Consider the following 20,539-nt stretch of genomic DNA (forward strand, 5'->3'; position numbering starts at 1 on the left):
TGAGATTTAACTATGTTTTATTTGTTCATCTTCATTGCTGTACAGCATTCTATGATTGGAATTATACGACAATCTATCCATTCCTCTTAGGACTTTTGGGTTGTTTCCAGTGTTTGATCAAAAACGCTGCCATGAACATGCTTGTAGTGAATATGTGCACGCATCATGTTGAATATAAACCCAGAAGTGAAATTATTGGGTCATAGGTTATATGTGTGTTCAACTTTAGTGGATACCAGTTTTCCAAAATATACCAATTTATATGCACAACAGAGCTTTGGGAATCCTACTTACTCCACATCCTTGTCAATATTTGGTATTATCAGTGTGTTCCATTTCAGCCATTCTGCTGAATGTATAATGGGATCTGGTTGTGATTTTAATTTGTATTTCACTGAGGATTCATGATATGAAACGCCTTTTTAATATGTCTATTGGCCACATGAATATCTTGTCAATCACCTGTTAAAGAGTCCTACCCATTTTTCTATTGGGTTGTCTGCTATTACCTTATTTTTAGCTCTTCATATAGTCTGTATAGAAAACCTTTGTTGTGTGTTTCAAGTATCTTCTCTATGCTTTTCCTTCACAACCTCATTTTAAGTAGGCGTTCTTATCCCCTCCTCCCCAATGCTAATCCATCAGCTATTACTCTGCTTCACCACTACCATGTTTGTCTACTTCTTTACTGTCTCCCAATCCTCCCTCCCCTGTTTCTCAGAACGTAAACTCAGTGTCAGCAGGGACCTTGTTTGTACTGATCCAAGACAGATTGAGGTCCTATTTGACTAATGCCTAGGACAGAGCTACATAGGCTGAATTAAAGTGCTCAGATTCAGTTTTATGTTAGAGATACAGCAGATGTCACTTTTTTTTATATGGGGAGAAATAGGGAGAGAAATCCAGAATGTTTTACTTTTAGGGACACCTGGGTGGCTCAGTCGTTAAGCATCTGCCTTCAGCTCAGGTCATGATCCCAGGGTCCTGGGATCGGGCCCCTCATCGGGCTCCCTGCTCAGCAGGGAGCCTGCCTCTTCTTCTGCCTGTGGCTCCCCCTGCTTTGTTCTCTCTCTCTGACAAATAAATAAAATCTTTAAAAAAAAGAATTTTTTACTTTTAAATTAGGTCTCACTGCTCAGGAATTTGCCTTAAAAAAATTAATGAATTACTTAATGAATGCCTATCAATTAAAAAAATGCATTTTCTAAACCTCATCAAAACCTCAATTCCACTATATCCTTTTGCAGAGGATCTAAGCTTACAAGAGAAACCCTTTAAAAATTAACTTCTCTTAGCTTACTTCCTATTCTATATTTCTTTTTTTTTTAATTTTATTATGTTATGTTAGTCACCATACATTACATCATTAGTTTTTGATGTAGTGTTCCATGATTCATTGTTTTCGTATAACACCCAGTGCTCCATGCAGTACGTGCCCTCCTTAATACCCATCACCGGGCTAACCCATCCCCCCTCCCCCCTCCCCTCTAAAACCCTGTTTGTTTCTCAGGTCCATAGTCTCTCATGGTTCATCTCTCCCTCCAATTCCCCCCCCCCCATTTTTCCCTTCCTTCTCCTAATGTCCTCCATGTTATTCCTTATGTTCCACAAATAAGTGAAACCATATGATAATTGACTTTCTCTGCTTGAATTATTTCACTTAGCATAATCTCCTCCAGTCCCATCCATGTTGATGTAAAAGTGGGGTATTCATCTTTTCTGATGGCTGAGTAGTATTTCATTGTATATATGGACCACATCTTCTTTATCCATTCATCTGTTGAAGGGCATCTTGGCTCTTTCCACAGTTTGGCTATTGCAGACATTGCTGCTATGAACATTGGGGTGCATATGGCCCTTTTCACTACATCTGTGTCTTTGGGGTAAATACCCAGTAGTGCAATTGCTGGGTCATAGGGTAGCTCTGTTTTTAAATTTTTGAGGAACGTCCACACTGTTTTCCAAAGTGGCTGTACCAACTTGCATTCCCACCAACAGTATAAGAGGGTTCCCCTTTCTCCACAACCTCCAACATTTGTTGTTTCTTTCCCTGTCCATTTTTGCCATTCTAACTGGTGTAAGGTGGTATCTCAGTGTGGTTTTGATTTGGATTTCCCTGATGGCTAATGATGATGAACATTTTTTCATGTGTCTGTTACCCATTTGTATGTCTTCTTCAGAGAAGTGTCTTTTCATGTCTTCTGCCCATTTTTTGACTTGATTATTTGTTTTTTGGGTGTTGAGTTTGAGAAGTTCTTTATAGATTTTGGATACCAGCCCTTTATCTGTAGTGTCATTTGCAAATATCTTCTCCCATTCTGTGGGTTGCCTCTTTGTTTTGTTGACTGTTTCCTTTGCTGTGCAGAAGCTTTTTATCTTGATGAAGTCCCAAAAGTTCATTTTTGCTTTTGTTTCACTAGCTTTTGGAGATGTATCTTGAAAGAAGTTGCTGTGGCCGATGTCAAAGAGGTTACTGCCTATGTTCTCCTCTAGGATTTTGATGGATTCCTGTCTCACATTGAGGTCTTTCATCACTTTGAGTTTATCTTTGTGAATGGTGTTAGAGAATGGTCGAGTTTCATTCTTCTGCATGTGGCTGTCCAATTTTACCAGCACCATTCATTGAAGAGACTGTCTTTTTTCCATTGCATGTTTTTTCCTGCTTTGTCAAAGATTATTTGACCATAGAGTTGAGGGTCCGTATCTGGGTTCTCTATTCTGTTCCATTGGTCTGTATATCTGTTTTTGTGCCAGTACCATGCTGTCTTGGTGATCGCTGCTTTGTAATATAGCTTGAAATCAGGCAACATGATGCCCCCAGCTTTGTTTTTCTTTTTCAACATCTCCTTGGCGATTCAGGGTCTTTTCTGATTCCATACAAATTTTAGGATTGTTTGTTCCAGCACTTTGAAAAATGTCATTGGAATTTTGATCGGGATGGCATTGAAGGTATAGATTGCTCTGGGTAGCATAGACATTTTAACAATGTTTATTCTTCCGATCCATGAGCATGGAATATTTTTCCATCTTTTTGTGTCTTCTTCAATTTCTTTCATGAGTGTTCTGTAGTTCCTAGAGTATAGATCCTTTACCTCTTTGGTTAGGTTTATTCCGAGGTATCTTATGGTTTTTGGTGCTATTGTAAATGGAATCGTTTCTCTAATTTCTCTTTCTACAGTTGCGTTGTTAGTGTATAAGAAAGCAACTGATTTCTGTGCATTGATTTTGTATCCTGCCACATTACTGAATTGCTGGATGAGTTCTAGTAATTTGGGGGAGGAGTCTTTTGGGTTTTCCACATAAAGTATCATGTCATCTGTGAAAAGAGAGAGTTTGACTTCTTCTTTGCCAATTTGAATACCTTTTATTTCTTTTTGTTGTCTGATTGCTGTTGCTAGGACTTCTAGTACTATGTTGAACAACAGTGGTGAGAGTGGGCACCCTTGACGTGTTCCTGATCTTAAGGGAAAGGCTCTCAGCTTTTCCCCATTGAGGATGATATTTGCTGTGGGTTTTTCATAGATGGATTTTATGAGCTTGAGGAATGTTCCCTCTATCCCTATACTCTGGAGAGTTTTAATCAGGAAAGGATGTTGTATTTTGTCAAATGCTTTTTCTGCATCAATTGAGAGGACCATATGGTTCTTCTCCCTCCTCTTATTAATGTGTTCTATCACATTGATTGATTTGCGAATGTTGAACCACCCTTGCATCCCGGGGATAAATCCCACTTGGTCGTGGTGGATGATCCTTTTAATGTATTGTTGGATCCTATTAGCTAGGATTTTGTTGAGGATTTTGGAATCCATGTTCATCAGGGATATCAGTCTGAAATTCTCCTTTTTGATGGGGTCTTTGCCTGGTCTGGGGATTAAGGTAATGCTGGCCTCATAGAATGAGTCTGGAAGTTTTCCTTCTGTTTCTATTTTTTGAAACAGCTTCAGGAGAATAGGTATTATTTCTTCTTTGAATGTTTGGTAGAATTCCCCAGGGAATCCATCAGGCCCTGGACTCTTGTTTTTTGGGAGGTTTTTGATCACTGCTTCAATCTCGTTCCTGGTTATTGGCCTATTCAGGTTGTCAATTTCTTCCAGTTTCAGTCTTGGTAGCTTATAGGTTTCCAGGAAGGCCTCCATTTCATCCAGATTGCTCAGTTTATTGGCATATAGTTGTTGATAATAATTTCTAATAATTGTTTCTATTTCCTTGGTGTTAGTCGTGATCTCTCCCCTTTCATTCATAATTTTATTAATTTGGGTCCTTTCTCTGTTCTTTTGGATAAGTCTGGCCAGTGGTTTATCGATCTTATTAATTCTTTCAAAGAACCAACTTCTAGTTTCATTGATCTGATCTACTGTGTTTCTGGTTTCTAATTCATTGATTTCTGCTCTAATTTTAATTATTTCTCTTCTAATGTGTGGCTTAGGCATCATTTGTTGCTTTTTCTCTAGTTCTTTAAGGTGTAGAGTTAGTTGGTGAATTCGGGATTTTTCTGTTTTTTTGAGTGAGGCTTGGATGGCTATGTTTTTCCCCCTTAGGATCGCCTTTGCAGTATCCCATAGGTTTTGGACCGATGTGTTTTCGTTCTCATTGATTTCCATGAATTGTTTAAGTTCTTCTTTGATTTCTTGGTTGACCCAAACATTCTTGAGCAGAGTGGTCTTTAGCTTCCAAGTGTTTGAATTTCTGCCAAATTTTTTCTTGTGATTGAGTTCCAGTTTTAGAGCATTGTGGTCTGAGAATATGCAGGGAATAATCTCAATCTTTTGGTATCGGTTGAGACCTGATTTGTGACCCAGTATATGGTCTGTTCTGGAGAAAGTTCCATGTGCACTCGAGAAGAATGAGTATTCTGTTGTTTTAGGGTGGAATGTTCTGTAAATATCTATGAGGTCCATCTGGTCCAATGTATCATTCAAAGCTCTTGTTTCCTTGTTGATTTTCTGCTTAGATGATCTGTCCATTGCTGAGAGTGGAGTATTGAGGTCTCCTACAATTAACGTATTGTTATCAATATGACTCTTTATTTTGGTTAACAGTTGGCTTATGTAGATGGCTGCTCCCATGTTGGGGGCATAGATATTTACAATTGTTAGATCTTCTTGTTGGATAGACCCTTTAAGAATGATATAGTGTCCTTCTGTGTCTCTTATTACAGACTTTAGTTTAAAATCTAATTTGTCTGATATAAGAATTGCTACCCCAGCTTTCTTTTGAGGTCCGCTGGCAATGAAGATAGATCTCCATCCCTTCACTTTCAGTCTGGATGTATCTTTAGGTTCAAAATGAGTCTCTTGTAGACAGCATATGGATGGGTCCTGTCTTTTTATCCAATCTGCAGCCCTGTGCTGTTTTATGGGAGCGTTTAGGCCATTCACGTTGAGAGTGATTATTGAAAGATATGAATTAATTGTCATCATGTTGCCTGTGAAGACGTTGTTTTTATAGATTGTCCCTGTAGATTTCTGTTGTAGATCACTCTTGGGGTCTTTCTCCTTTTATAGAACCCCCCTTAATATTTCTTGCAGGGCCGGCTTAGTGGTCACATATTCTTTCAACTTCTGCCGGTTGTGGAAGCTCTGCATCTCTCCATCCATTCTAAATGACAGCCTTGCTGGATAAAGTATTCTTGGCTGCATGTTCTTCTCATTTAGTACCCTGACTATGTCTTGCCAGGCCTTTCTGGCTTGCCAGGTCTCTGTGGATAGGTCTGACGTTATTCTGATGTTCCTCCCTCTGTACATAAGGAATCTCTTCCCCCTAACTGCCCTTAAGATGGTTTCCTTGGTTCTAAGATTTGCAAGTTTTACTATTACATGCCGGGGTGTTGGCCTGTTTTCCTTGATCTTGGGAGGGGTCCTCTCTGCCTCTAGGACTCGAATGTTTGTTTCCTTCCCCAGATTAGGGAAGTTCTCAGCTACAGTTTGCTCAAATACATCTTCTAGCCCTCTCTCTCTCTCCACTCCCTGCAGGATTCCAATGATTCTGACATTGGAACGCCTCATGGTGTCACTTATTTCTCTGATTCTATTTTCATGGATTCTGAGTTGTTCTTCCCTGGCCTCCTCTTCTCCCTTTTTATCTATTATATTGTCTTCCAGGTCACTTATTCTCTCTTCTGTCTCAGTTACCCTAGCTGTTAGATTATCTAGATTGGATTGGATCTCATTGATAGCATTTTTAAGTTCTGCCAATTCCCCTTTTATTTCTGCCCTTAGAGACTCTATGTTGCCATTAATTGATTTCTCCATTCTAGCCATTGTCTTCACAATTGCTAGCCTGAATTCCATTTCCGACATCTTGGTTATGTCTGCATCCATTTGTAAATCTGCAGCATAAGTCATAATCTCTGAGTCTTTTCTGTTTTGGGGGCTCCTCCTCCTAGTCATTCTGTTGATGGGTGTTTGAGGGAATGTATAGAGTCCAAATTATTGACCAGAACCCAAGCAAGATGCACCTGTTTTCTTGGGACCTTAGGGTTGCTGGCCTCTTGTTTTCCCAGCCTGTCTTCTGCGGGAGGGGCCTGCCACGCTGTTACTCAGGCAACTCTGTTTGGGCTGAGTTGCCCTGGGCCCCTGTGGCGGGGGATGGGCTCAGTGGGAATCAGTCTTTGGGGCTTTTGTTCTCTGGCGGCTTTCCCTGGCGGCTTTCCGCATCTTTTCCGCGAGTCAGAGCAGAAGAGACCATTTCCAACCCTCTGCCTCAGAGCAGAGAGACCTCAGTCTGTTCTTCAGTGAGCTCTCCAGGCCACACTGTCTCCGTTTCTGTCCGAGCTGCTATAAACTGCAGCGTCCTGGGTTGTGCACCCCTCCGCAGCGCTCCCAGTCCTGCCTCCAGGTCGGGGCACGTCTCTGCCCTTTGTGCTTCTAAAACCGCCAGCTGCTCACAGTTCACGTGCGCAACTCCGCCACTTGGGGTCCTGTCCCGGGGACTGCAGTTCGCGTGCGCGCGACTCTGCCCCTCGGGATTTCCACCCCGGAGGTTGCAGTTCACCGGCAGGACCCCGGCGCACCGGGTTTCCGTCTCAGAGGCTGCAGTTCACATGCGCGCGACCGTCGCTCTGGGTTTCTGTTTGGGGGGCTGCGGTTCGCGTGCGCACAACCCCGCCGGTCTGGTCCCCCACCCCGGGGGCTGCCCTAAAGTCCTTTCCCGACGCTACCACTCTGCGAGTCTGTGCCCGTCCGCAGTGCGCGAGGCTGTCACTCACGGGCGGTGTAGGATCCCCACGTCCAGGCACCCTCCCGCTGCCGTTTATCCCCCTATTCTATATTTCTTAAGTGCCTCCCCTCTTTTCCATGAAGATCTTTCCCCTTTTCCAGAATCCTATTATTTCATTAATTATTCCTTTATTTCCATTATCATATGTTTCTTTTTTTTAAATTAGGTTTAGGAAGGCTTTCCTCTAAAGATTATACAATACATAATTATATTTCCTGTTCTTCCTAAGACTACATTTTCTACACTTAATTCTTTTTTTGTAATTAATTTCTGCTGATATCTCTATCTGTAGATATGCTCTAGTCATTTTCTTAAATTTTTTCCTTAAAAACACCTTTCCACACAAAAACCTGCACACAGATGTTTATAGCAGCTTTATTCAAAAATTGCCAACACTTGGAAGCAACCAAGATGTCCTTCAGGAGGAGGATGGATAAACTGGAACAACATCCAGACAATGGAATATTATTCAGCGCTAAAAAGAAATCAACCGTCAAGCCATGAAAAGACATGGAGGAATCTTAAATGCATACTAAGCAAAAGAAGCCAATATAGCCAAAGTCTTTATACTGTGTGTGTGTGTATATATATATATATATATATATATATATATATATATACTATATACTGTATGATTCCAACTATATGACATTCTGGAAAAGACAAAACTAAGACGACCGCAAAAAGGTCAATGGTTGCCAGGAGTTGGGGAGAGGGAAGAATAAAAAGATGGAGCACAGAGGATTTTTAGGCCAGTGAAAAGATTTTGTATTAGATCATAATGATGGATACATCCCATTATACATTTGCCCAAACCCTTAGAATGTACAACATCAAGAATGAACTCTAACACAAACTAAGGTCTTTGGGTGATAATGAGGTATCACTGTAGGTTCGTCTATTATAACAAATGTACCACTCTGATGGGAGCTGTGGATAATGGGGGAGGGCAACATGTGTGGGAGTTGGTAGGTATATGGGGAATCTCTGTATCTTTCTCCCAATTTTGCAGTGAATGTAAAACTGCTCTAAAAATAAGGACTTAGGGGTGCCTGGGTGGTGCAGTCAGTTTGTCTGACTCTTGGTTTCGGCTCAGGTCCTAAGATCAAGCCCCGTGTCAGGCTCTGTGCTCAGCATAGAGTCTGCTTAAGATTCTCTCTCCCTCTGCCCCACTACGCCTCCCCTTAAATAAATAAATAAATAAATAAATAAATAAATAAATAAATAAATAAAAACTTAAACACCTTTCCTGCTACATGCTTATTAACATAAAAAAACAACCAACCAACCAACCAACCTTAGGTGCAAAAAATTTTTTAAAGGGCAAATACATCCATCTGGTTTCTCCAACCCCCTTCTGAAACTGCTTTTCCAAAGATCACAAACACCTTGAAATATTTCAAATCCCTCACTTGTCTTCCTCAATTATCTTCCCAGACTTCTCTGTAGTATTTAAAATGGCTAACAACTCTTTTAAAATTGTTCTCCTCCTTTATAACCCATATATCTTCAGCTATTCATGCAACTTCCTCATATGTCCCTTATATTTCAACCCCACTTGTGTCCTTGTTTTCTTGCTTTGGTACTTTGATCAAACATCTGCACAAAATTAGTCAAATCCCAATTTAGATTTTTGTAGTACCTGTAAGATAACACTAACTAGTAAAAACTTAAAATAGTATGTATTGGGGGGCACCTGGCTGGCTCAGCTGGTGGAATGTGCGACTCTTGACAGGCATTGTGGGTTCAAGCCTCAGGTTGGGTATAGAGATTATTTAAAAATAAAATCTAAAGGGGCGCCTGGGTGGCTCAGTCAGTTAAGAGTCTGCCTTTGGCTCAGGTCATGAACTCAGGATCCTGGGACTGAGCCCTGCATCAGGCTCCCTGCTAAGCAGGGAGTCCACTTCTCCCTCTCCCTCTGCTCCTACCCCTGCTTGTGCTCACTTGCTCTCTCTCTCAGATAAATAATAAATTTTAAAAATCTAAAAAAATAAATAAATAAATAAAAGGGAGCCTGGGTGGCTCAGTCAGTTCAGTGTCTGACTCTTGATTTCGGCTCTGTTCATGATCTCGAGACCCTAGACAGGCTCTGTACTCAGCATAGAGTCTGCTTGTCCCTCTTCCTCCCCCTCCCACCCCGTGCATGCATGCTCTCGCTCTCTTGCTCTCTCAAATAAATAAATAAAATTTAAAAAAAAAATAAAACAAAATAGCACGTATTGGGATAAAAGACTATACGTCTCCTGATTAGACAAGATACAATATACACAGTACCTATAAAGACCTTTGGCCAAAAATATGTAACAAGCTTTTAGATTTAACTTGCATGCAACAGAAAATTAAAGGGCTAGAGCTGCGCTGTCCAATATGACAAGCTCTAGCCACAAAGAACTATTTAAGTTTAAATTAACCAAAATTACCAAAATCAAAAACTCATCCACATTTCAAATGCTCAGTAGCTGTATATGTCTACTGGCTACTGCATGGGACAGCGTAGCTATAGAGCACTGCCATCACTGCAGACAAGTTCATATATATTTGAATTTTAATATCCATGTAGTATGAATAGTATACAATAAAGTTTCCTTTCTTATTCTTTTTTTTTTTTTTGAAGATTTTATTTTTTAGAGAGGCAGAGGGAAAGGGAGACGGAGAGAAAATCTTAAGCAGGCTCCACACCCAGCTTGGGGCCCGACATGGGGCTTGATCCCATGGCCCTGAGATCATGACCTGAGCTGAAACCAAGAGTGGAATGCTTAACCGACTGAGCCACCCAGGCACCCCTCTTTTCCCATTCTTGTCCCCTAGCCAACTAGGACCCCTCTTTACTGTTAGCAATTGCTTTTTATTTCGTTTTCACTAGCGATTTCTTATGTATCTTTTTAGAAATAGTGTTTTTTTCACTTAATTCATATTAGAAATTGTCCTAGGGCAGCCCCCTCTATTTTTAATGACTGCCTAGTATGTCATCATATGAATGTGGACATACAGCTATTAAATACAATGTTGCAATGAATATCCTCATAAATACATCATTGCATACATAGCCAATACTTTGGAGATATATATATATATATATATATATATATATATATATACACACACATATATACATATATATATATATATTTTTTTTTTTTTTGGCCAGGCCTATTGGATATATTTCTTTTAACAATTTCTGGGACAATGCTTTTAAATGTTGCTATATGTGTAATTGCTGTCCACAGATTATTCTAATTTATAGCCCTACCAACAGTGTACAAGAGTAAAAATTTAAACTTCTAAGAAAAAAAGTATTTGAAACGGTTGCAAATATTCCAGTCACCCCTGACAAATACTTATAAACCAAAGATTTCCTAAAATGCAGACACAAGCGAAAACATGTTTCCAAAAATGTTACAAGAAACATATAAATTCACCTTTAATTCAATGCACACAAAGACATATCAGTAAGTCTGATCTCTTTGGCAAAGGTTTCACGCTTCCAAAAACACCAAGACCAACCAATTTCTTGAGTTTGCCAAGAAAAAAAAATGTTTACATAATTCCTCAATTATTAACTCAGTTAATAATGGTGCAAATATTAAATTGTATTGCCCCATATGCTTACTGAAGTTTCAAGGAAATTTGAGCTGATTAAGAAACAAAAATGTAAATTAACATATCTTGAACTTAGAAGGCTCTGTTAAGAGTTGAATTTTGAGGTTTTGAATGAAGACTGTTTAAAAATATTTTCCATCATTTCAATAAATGGAAGAGAATAAGTTATTCCAGTATGTGTTGGCACTTCTGGTTTAACTTAAATAGTTCACATGCAGGGAAGTAGTATAGCACAGAACTAAAGAGTTTGGGTTCTGGGGGCACCTGGGTGGCTCAGTTGGTTAAGCATCTGACAGGCTCTGACTTCGGCTCAGGTTGTGATTTCAGGGTCCTGGGATCAAGCCTTCTGTCAGGCTACCTGCTCGGCGGGGAGTCTGCTTTTCCCTTTGCCCCTACCCCTGCTTGTGTGTGCACGCGCACACACACACTCTCTCAAATAAAATACAATCTTTAAAAAAAAAAAAAGTACGGATTCTGAACACCAGCTAGTTCTAGTGCTCAGTAACCCACCCGGTGTGAGCTCAAATACTGATTCCAATCCTGCAACATCAAACAGGCGGTCTCCAATTCAAGGGAGAAAATGATTTCTTCAAAATAAAATCAGGCTTCACTTAAAGTCAAACAGATAATTTCTAGAAAATGTATATTCTTCACAGTGATTCAAACTTCTCATCTACTCCTCCCTTCAGTCTAAGAATGGGACGCCCTCACTGTCTAGAACTCTTTTCCCAGGTACTCCAGATAAGGAGATAACAAAGGTCCTTCATCTCTCTTGCCTATATTGTCAACATTTCTAAACTAGCTTACCCTCCATATACACTTTCTCAAGTGTCCTTAAAAATTCTTCTCTTGATCCTATTGTCTCCTTGTAGCCTCAATCTTCTCTCTTCTGTACCTCACATCGGAGCATCCTAAAAAATGACATTCTCTTTACACCCCACCCCACACTCAACTTTTTCCCTGCCATTCCTCTAAAAGTCCCCTTACACTAAGCCTAATACTTACCATACTTAGTTGTTAAATGGATTCTTTTGAGTCTTATCTCATTTGACCTCTCAGCAACATCTATCACTAGACTATCGTGACTCTCTTGAAACTCTTCTCTGGTTTCCAGGATACCGCTTTTTTCCCAGATTCTATTTGTTCATTTATTACATACTTATAAAGCACCTACAGTGGTGCCAAGCACTGAACTAGGAATTGAGGTGTACAGTCTCTTTATACAGACTTATAAATAGGTAATTACAACAGGATACATATAATTACTGCTTTGACAGAGATAGGAACAGGGTGCTAAGGGAAGAGTCAGATTGGAAATCCGGAAGATATCTCCATATCTCATCTGCCAATCCATTAATATCCCTCAAGGTTCTTCCCTTGCTTTTTTCTTTAACTCCATCAACACACTCCCTGACTGTGGAATATAAATTTACATTTTCTAAATACTTAGGGTATTCCTATTTTCTATCCCCCAAACCACTTTTTTTGTAGTTCACTTGTTACTCCCACCTCAATAGATACAACGGTGAGGTTTTGATTATTGTTTAGTAATTTACAATCACACTGTTCAACCCACCACTGTTCACAATACACACATATATAAACCCCTTCCCTCTCATTAGATTTAAATGTTGCTACTATTCCAACTTCCAACACTGTGCCAGCCACACTCAAAAATTTGCAGTTCACTGTCCCACCCTACTTTGTGCTCACACATGTCCATGCTCTTGAAAATTTCCTCCTGCTTACCAGAGCTCCTCCTGTCACTCTTTAGATTAACTTCTATTTGTCTTTCAAGACCCAGTTCAGTTATCACCTCTACCCCAGAGGCCTCCCTCATGGCCTTCCACCCACCTGGGCTCCCATCTCTTGCACTTCCAGGTAACGGAATAATCAACCCCTTCCCATGGGTCCCCAAGCACCATGTGGATACCTCATCTGAATTCTTAACGTAAGCCCCTACCTTGAGTACAGGCCCAGGTTCTGCAGCACCCAGCAGAGGGTTAGGCATGTTCCAAGAGCTTAATAATGTTAGTTAAACAAATAAATAAATCAAGGGTGGGAATGTCCCTGTCCCAAATGATGAACCGAGAAAAAAACAACAAAAATGCCAGCTACAGCTAAAGCTTCATACTTTCCCCTGCTTTCCCCAAACTACAGTATATAGAGCGATCCACCAATCCTAGACCCAAAGACCATGAGCGTTTTCCAAGATGGGGAGTAGGCGGTTGTATAACTGGAAACCTCACGTCCTCGCCCCAACCTCCTTCTCCCCACCCCTTCCTTGCAAAAAAACCCCAGGCATTTACGAGAAAAGCCCCCAAATTTTAAAAGGGTCCACTGGGGCAACAAGCTAGCAGTTTTAAACCAAAGGAAAGCAACTGGCAGCTCACCTGGGCAGCAAGGCACGCACGGGGATGGCCTCCCCAACGGCCTCCCCAACGGCCTCGCCGGTTGCACAGTGTTGATGGGGGAGGGGAGAAGAGGAAAAAACGGTTCTTTCCCGCTCAGCGTCGCACCGAGGGCCCGGACCCCAAAGCAGTAGTCCACGCAGAGGCTGTGTCACGTCGTATGAAAAAGGCCTTATCTGATCGTTCCCGCCAGCCTGCACAAGATGAAGCAGTGCGAGGCAGCCGTTCTTCGCCGACGGTCGCAGCCAGCTCTCGTCCTAATGGCGGCAGCCGCTAGCTGGCAGCAACAGGTGCCTTTATGGGAGACCCGCGGCGGGCAGCCCGCCTATTGGCCTGAGCGTGTCACGTGGCCAGGCCTGGCGCGGGCGGCGGGTAAGGTGCGTGAGGTCTCAGCTCCGCCGCCAGGGCTTGGGCCCGGGTTGAAGGTCTTCCACCGGGTGAGTGCACTGTTGTTGAGCCTTTACTGAATGCCAGGTACGGGGCAGAGAGCTGGGGGTTTAGGCGTAGGAGCGCCACCCAGAAGGAGTTTACCATTAAAACAATTAAATGAACTAGCCTATGCTGTTTTCGGGGTTCGTGAGTTTGAGCTTGCACTGTTTTCGTCCTTATCATACTTGTTTTCCAATTCTCCCCACAGCTCCCATCTCTTGCACGTAGTGACTGCTCAGCGTTAGATAGCAGCTGAGGTTGGAGCCCACATGAGCTCATTGGGTTTAGAATGGCACTTAAGAGCATTTTCACAGCAAGCAGCTGCGTGGAGAGAGTGATTTAGGATTTTGAAGAGTCTTGGCAACTACCTCCTTATTATATGTGGATGTGTATTAGAACAATGTATTTAGCACCAAAGTTGCCTTTTGGATCCAATTGCAAACAATGTTTCTAAAAAGTCATTCCTAGATGGATGAATGGATGGGAGGATGGGTGGGGGAGGGGAAGCCAAAAACAGCCTACGAGCTGCTCAATAAACCCATCAAAAACCAATCTATCTTCAGTTTCTTGAAGTGCAGATCTGGGGGCCATGAACAGCTTGGCATGTCTTAATTTTGTGGCTTTTATGTGAGCGTCCAGGTGTTCACAGAAAAGCAACACACTGCTAGAGGTCACAGAAATAACCGGAGCGGCAAGCAGTTTTACTTTGGAAAGGCTCTCCTTACTTAAAACACGCAAAATGGCTTACTTTAGTCAGAGAAAGAACTAGAAGGCCTTTACTTCCAGGTAACGGAATAATCAAGGAATGTATGGAAGAGTCAAAGCCGTAGTGTACACTTTGGTGAGATTCGTGTTCCGTGTTTTTGTTTAAAATCTTATTAGGCAGGAAAAAGATAGGAACTAGGGTGTGATCTAGGTACATACGTAGGGTGTGACCCTCACACGGTGAAAGGCTTAAGGGAAGTCAAAGGAAATAAAAGCCAGGAATGACTCAGTGCAAATCTTGTTCAGCTGTCAACTTTTTTGGCTCTCCTTCTCCTGAGAACCAATGTTGGGGAAAAGTGCATACTCCACAGAGAAGCCCCGGTGATCTTTTAGAAAGCTAAATCTCATCATGTTAACACCCTTAAAACCTTTCAATTACTTTCCATTATTTTTAAGATAAAGATCAATACCCTTAAGGTGAGCTACAAGGTTCTACTTGAATTATCTATATTCAGCTCCAACCACCCCTCCAATAGTGCACACATCTCTGGCCACACTGACCTTTTACCTCTTCCCCTTACCCTGTTATCCACCCCCTCCCCTCCCTTCCCCTCTCCACCCCTCAGGGCTCTTCTAACCGGCTCTTCTCTCTACTCCCTTCCCACACTCAAGGTCTCCCTCAAAGTCTTTTCCTCAAGGAGGCCTCCACTAGATTAGTCTTCCTATTATACACTCTCATTACAACATAATTACATAGCACCTATTACAATTGTAATTATATAGCCAGGCACATATTTAATGTCTATTTTCCCCACTACACAGTAGACACCATGAATGCAAAGTATCAAAAACCTTTAAAGTGTATTATCATTGAGTACATTGTCCTTTGATCCTGCCAGGTTTTACGGACTGTGGCAAATAAAATTTGAATTAAGGGCATGGGTGGGCAGGGAGGGGGAGAGTGACAAAAACAGATTTTGAGTTTTTAAAGAAACAAAATGGATGTAAAATGGAGAATATGGAGAATGGGTTTATTTGGGAAGTAGACTCCTGAAGATTTGCTGTCAGATTGGATGTAAAGATGATGGTGTTTCTGGCTTGAGCATTTGGAGGAAGGCATCATTTACTGGGAAGGGAATTGTAGGAGGGGAGCAAGTTTAGGGAGGGGGAAGATCATGAGTTCAGTTTTGAACATAAAAATTCAGGGTGCCTATAAAATATCTGGAGAGAGATTTTGAATAGGGAGTTTATTATACAGCTCAAAATTCAGTCTAAGCTGAAGATGGGAGCGGAGGGCAGGAAGGAAGTTAGAAGAGTGAAATTTGTTTGAAATAATTCTTATGGAGAACAGGAGAAAAATCTGGGGAAATGTCTTAGTAAGACATATTTGAAAAGTTAAGTTGTGGACATTGGTGAATGTTCATGGAGAAGTAAGATAGTTGCTTTTCCCCAACACTTGAGATTTGCCAGGGGATGTGTGACAAAGAGACAATAGAGAAAAGTAGCTTCTAAAATATTGGGGGAAAAGTGGCTGAGACTAGGATATCACAGGGCTGTTCTGTGACACATAAAAATAGTTGTGATTATGGGTTTTTTTTTTTTTTAGAAAAGCATCAAAGAGTTCCATTTCAGTTTAAATCAATATATCACACAAACATAAATGAAAGACCTTTTAAAGTTTCCACCCTTCATTCTAGCATCAGATTCAACAGGAGGAAGCCTAACTTTCTGGTCTCCTATGGGATTCACAAGGGTCCCCAGAACTTAGTTAAATTTATGAATGGTTTTGTATAGGAATTTGGAGGCAACTTAATACATATAGACATAGAGGGTAATTTATTGCTAAAAATAAAAATATTTATGGGGTGCCTGGGTGGTTCAGTCCGTTGAGCGTCTGACTCGATTTCAGCTCAGATTGTGATCTTAGGGTCATGAGATTGAGCCCCGCATTGGCCTCAGTGCTCAGTAGGGAGTCTGCTTCTCTCCTCCCTCTTCTTCTCCCTCCCATTGATACATGGGTGCGCTGTCTCAAATAAATAAAAAAATTTTATTTATTGTAAATTTTTAAAAATTTATCACTAGTTATAAGCTTGTAATTTCCTTTATCAAATGTATTTATTTAATAAATAGTATTAAATATAATTAAATATATATTCCTCATATGTAACTTAAATGTGTAGAAGATTCAAATTTGGATGTGAATGAATATAGCAAACAGTGAATTATCTTAATATAATAATTTCAAATAAAGGTTACAGATAATTTTGGGGAGGTGGGCTGTAAACATGGGCCCCATCTGTGAGGAAAGAAGGCATAAATTTTATATAGTACTACCACAAAACATGAGTTTAGTTAATCAACTTAAAATATATTTGTCAGATTCAGTCCCATTAACCCTGTCAATCAAGATTTTGTAAGTAATAAAATAACACTGGCAAACACTAAAAGTTAATTTTGCATCTAGAATGCTGAAACTACATGATGTAAAGAATTTCTGTCAGCATAAGAAATATAAATCAGGTATAGTAGGAAGTCACGGAGAATGTCTCTGTGAAAGGGCTATAACCTAATCTGGAAGTCCTCAGCAGTTTCTAGCCCTCTTGAGTAACATGAATGCCTGTCTGTTTGGCCTTGATTGCATTTTCAGGCTCTTTATGAGAAGACCCATTATGAAGGAGAGTCCATTTGCCCAAGTCTAGGTTCCTAAAGGGCTGAAGAAGGGTGTTGATGAGTCACATGCTCCAAAATAAAAATGGAGAATCAAATCCCAGTGGGGCTTCCGATTTCCATCCCAGAAGAAAATCAGGAACTTATGGATTCCAACAATCCTTCGCCTCCACCAGAATCAGTAACCCATTAACCCTATTACCTTTTCACTATCCCTTACCTACTGTACCCTCTTCCCTTCTTATCCAGTCAATCATGATAATTCCTTCTTGCAATCACCTTCGACTCCTCTACCTCCTCTTCCTTCTTATTTCATGCTTGGCAAGATGACAACTTTTATTAAATCCTTATTTAATCCCTTTGCCCTGTAGTTCATTGTGACTAAAGGAAAAGGCACAACCGTGTTGTCAAGTTGTCCCTTAAATAAAAGAGCAACTACCACTGCCACCCCCACACTCCCTAACCATTTTCCCTGCTACAGTTTTCTCCACAGCACGTATAACCATCTAATACATTATAGAATTGTTTGTTTAACCTATCTCTCTCTCCCTAGAATGGAAGCTCAGAGAAGGGATTTTTGTCCATTTTGTTTACTGCCTTATCCTCAGTACATAGTAGAGTATCTGGCACAGAGCAGATGTTCATTTAATAGTGGTCTAATAGGGGCTCCTGGGTGGCTCAGTCGTTAAGCATCTGCCTTCGGCTCAGGTCATGATCCCAGAGTCCTAGGATCGAGCCCCACATGGGGCTCCTTGCTCAGCAGGGAGTATGCTTCTCTGTCTGCCTCTGCCACTCTCCCTGCTTGTGTGCACTCTCTCTGTCAAATAAATAAATAAATAAATAATCTTTAAAAAAAAGAATCCACTGGCCAAAGTAAAAAGTTAAAGATGGCATCCTGACTTGTGCTTGAGAAGAGGCCTGCAGTTCCCTGACATGGCTCTCTATTGACGGCAGGAGACTGTCTTGTACTGGAGTAGATTAAAGAGTTCCTAAATATTTGCTGGGGTTGTCCAGCAATTGAAACAGGGTACCAGCTTTCAAATGTCATTGAAATTATAAAAACTCTGTGGATCTAATTGGTGGAAATTGGCACATGTATTTTCTATTGTACTGGAGAAGCAAAGAGACCAAAGGAAAAATCCATACATGAAACAATGACCTCATCTTTTGTCTGCTTTTAACAATTATAATCCATGTCAGGAGACTGAAGAAGATACCTTCAGTGATCCAGTGGATTGTTCCCACATCTGAATTCTTTGATCAGAACTAAAATAAGTGGTTTAAAAGGGGGAAATTCCCCTCTGACAGAATCGGAGAAAGTGCAATAATAGTAAAATTAGAGCAATTTAAAACAAATTCAAAGGAAAACAAACCTGTTTGCTAGAAGTCTTTTGTTGCCTATTCATTGCTTATTCATTGTTTCTTAGGAGGCTTTTTGTTAATTTTAGTGAATTCTGACCCCTTGTCCTGACCTAATACATTCTTAGGATGCATTTCTGTTGGAGAATTCCACATTGTAACTCAGCCACTTCCTAAATTGTGACACACAGGTAATTTTTTTTAAACTTTTTTTTATTATGTTATGTTAATCACCATACATTACATCATTAGCTTTTGATGTAGTGTTCCATGATTCATTGTTTGCATATAACACCTAGTGCTCCATGCAGTACGTGCCCTCTTTAATACCCATCACCAGGCTAACCCATCCCCCCACCCCCCTCCCCTCTAGAACCCTCAGTTTGTTTCTCAGAGTCCATAGTCTCTCATGGTTCGTCTCCCCCTCTGATTTCCCCCTCTTGTAATTTTTACAGTGTACACAAGGCTCCTCAGAAACAAATAAGCAGCAAAAGAATTTTATTTTGACAAACTGGAGCACAAATCATGAAAGGGGAAGAGATTCTTATTCATTAATTTTGGTTTGTTTTCCTTTGAATTTGTTTTACTGTACTTTGAGGGATGATTATTGATGTATAAGTAAATTTTTACATGTTTTTAGTGGTTAAAAAAAAGGATTTTTGACTATGTTTCAAATGGTAAAATTAGGGGACGCTTGGGTGGCTCAGTCGGTTAAGTGTCAGTTTTCAGCTCAGGTCATGATCCCAGGGTCCTGGGATCGAGCCCCGCATCAGGCTCCCTGCTCAGCGGGGAGCCTGCTTCTCCCTCTGCCTGACGCTCCCCCTGCTTGTGTTCTCTCTCCCTCTCTCTGACAAATAAATAAATAAAATCTTTTTTAAAATTGTAAAATTATCTGATTTAAAAAATTTTACATAGCTAGATCTATAACTTCTTTGTATTTGCCTAGAAATACTGAGGTTTGCAGTACAGTCAGAATCAATAATGCTTATTTATTTATTTTTTTTTTAGGATTTTTTAAAAAAGATTTTATTTATTTGACAGAGAGAGAGAGATCACAAGTAGGCAGAGAGGCAGGCAGAGTGAGAGGGGGACGCAGGCTCCCTGCCGAGCAAAGAGCCTGATGCAGGGCTCAACCCCAGGAACCCGAGACCATGACCCGCCCAATTGACTGAGCCATCCAGGCGCCCCTTTTTTTAGGATTTTTTATTTGTAAGTAATCTCTACACTCAGCATGAGGCTTGGACTCACAACCCAGAGATCAAATGTTGCATGCTCCACTGACTAAGCCAGCCAGGCACCCCAAGAATACTTATATTTCTTTTTTTTTTTTTTTAAGATTTTTTTTTTTATTTATTTGAGAGAGAGAGAATGAGAGACAGAGAGCATGAGAGGGAGGAGGGTCAGAGGGAGAAGCAGACTCCCCGCTGAGCAGGGAGCCCGATGCGGGACTCGATCCCGGGACTCCAGGATCATGACCTGAGCCGAAGGCAGTTGCTTAACCAACTGAGCCACCCAGGCGCCCGAATACTTATATTTCTTAAAAAAATTTTTTTGAGTATAGTTGACACACAATGTCATATTAGTTTCAGGTGTACAACAAAGTGATTCAACTCATCTCTATACCCTATGCTGGGGTCACCATAAGTATAGCTATCATCTGTCATCATACAACACTATTGCAGTATCAATGCTTGTATTTCTTGATCCTAAGTTTTGCCAGAAAGTGAAGCAATTGAAATTATAAGTGATGAGAGAATGTGTTATAACCTATGATCTCTTAGGCTAATAGAATAAACAAATCATCTCTTAAAAGTGCGGTAAGGTAATATAGTTTCAGAGAGGTAATTAATGCTACTTACTTGAAAAACGTATATGCCTTTCTCCCTATTGTAATCAATGTTGTTGCTGTCTCTTTTATAAAAGTAAGTCTCCAATACAATAATTGTTGAAAAGGAACAGTTTTGTTATTTTTTCACTATAACCTATTTAACAAATACTTGGTTATAGAATCTAATTGGTATCTACCTTCTTATACTTTTGAATGGCATTCAAGGAACTTATTAATTCAATTTTTAAAAAATCTTAGAATCCCAGATGAGAAGTTTCAGCTTTAGGGCTTTGGATTGTGTCCCTGGGCTATGCCCATGCCA

At 40.6% G+C, this 20,539-nt stretch overlaps 2 long non-coding RNA genes across 2 annotated transcripts in view; one reads left to right on the forward strand and one right to left on the reverse strand.

Moving 5' to 3' along the window:
- The window catches only part of LOC144381899 (uncharacterized), a 131,809-nt gene that overhangs the window by 92,312 nt on the left and 18,958 nt on the right, over positions 1 to 20,539 (forward strand). The window lies entirely within an intron of this gene.
- The window catches only part of LOC144381900 (uncharacterized), a 31,758-nt gene continuing 27,514 nt past the window's right edge, over positions 16,296 to 20,539 (reverse strand). The window contains exon 3 of the long non-coding RNA XR_013448053.1: positions 16,296 to 16,390. This is a non-coding gene — a long non-coding RNA (uncharacterized LOC144381900). The remainder of the gene's footprint in view (positions 16,391 to 20,539) is intronic.

This window comes from Halichoerus grypus, chromosome 5, assembly GCF_964656455.1.
Source record: "Halichoerus grypus chromosome 5, mHalGry1.hap1.1, whole genome shotgun sequence".
NCBI lineage: Eukaryota > Metazoa > Chordata > Mammalia > Carnivora > Phocidae > Halichoerus > Halichoerus grypus.